We start from the raw sequence: 572 nt of genomic DNA, 5'->3' as shown, positions 1-572 counted from the left end.
CGCCGCCGCCCGGCCCTCCCCGGGGGCGCTCGGCCCGCCGTCCCCCGGGGCCGGTCCCCGCAGCGCTACCCCCGCCGGCCCCCGAACAGAGCGGGGTGGGCCCGGCGCACGGGATGCCAGCGGCCGGGCGCTCGTCCCGCTCCCCGGGCGGCCCCCGCCTTCCGTCTCGGCTGACCCTCCCGGAGGAGTGACCGCTCCGTGCCGAGCGCGGCAGGCGGCGGGGCCCCGTCCCGGGGAGCCGCGCACAGCGAGGGGCGGTAGCGCCCTGCGGGCAAGGGGCGGACGGTGGCTGCTCCATGGTAGCTGGGCGACAGCTTTTCCCGGGAAAGACAGGGCGAGGCCCAGGGCGGAGCCCTCTCACGGGAGCTGTAGCGGGGGAAGGCAGCTGCGGTTCCCAAAGCAGCCGGGGAGAGCTCCGGCGGGCAGTCTGTCCCGGGGAGGGGGCCGGGCAGGCGCCATTTCCAGCCCGCCGTAGTTGAGCCGCTCTGCCAGGGCCTCCCGCCCCCTCAGCGCCGGGCCTTCAGGGGCCGGGCGAGCCCCTGCCCTCGGCGGGACGGTGCGAGCGGGGCCGG

This window comes from Corvus kubaryi, unplaced genomic scaffold (assembly GCF_017639235.1).
Source record: "Corvus kubaryi isolate FWS band 111438036 unplaced genomic scaffold, C.kubaryi_AGA036_p1.0 37387, whole genome shotgun sequence".
In the NCBI taxonomy this organism is placed as follows: domain Eukaryota; kingdom Metazoa; phylum Chordata; class Aves; order Passeriformes; family Corvidae; genus Corvus; species Corvus kubaryi.
The sequence above is the reverse complement of the archived record's forward strand: the minus strand, read 5'-3'. Positions refer to the sequence as shown.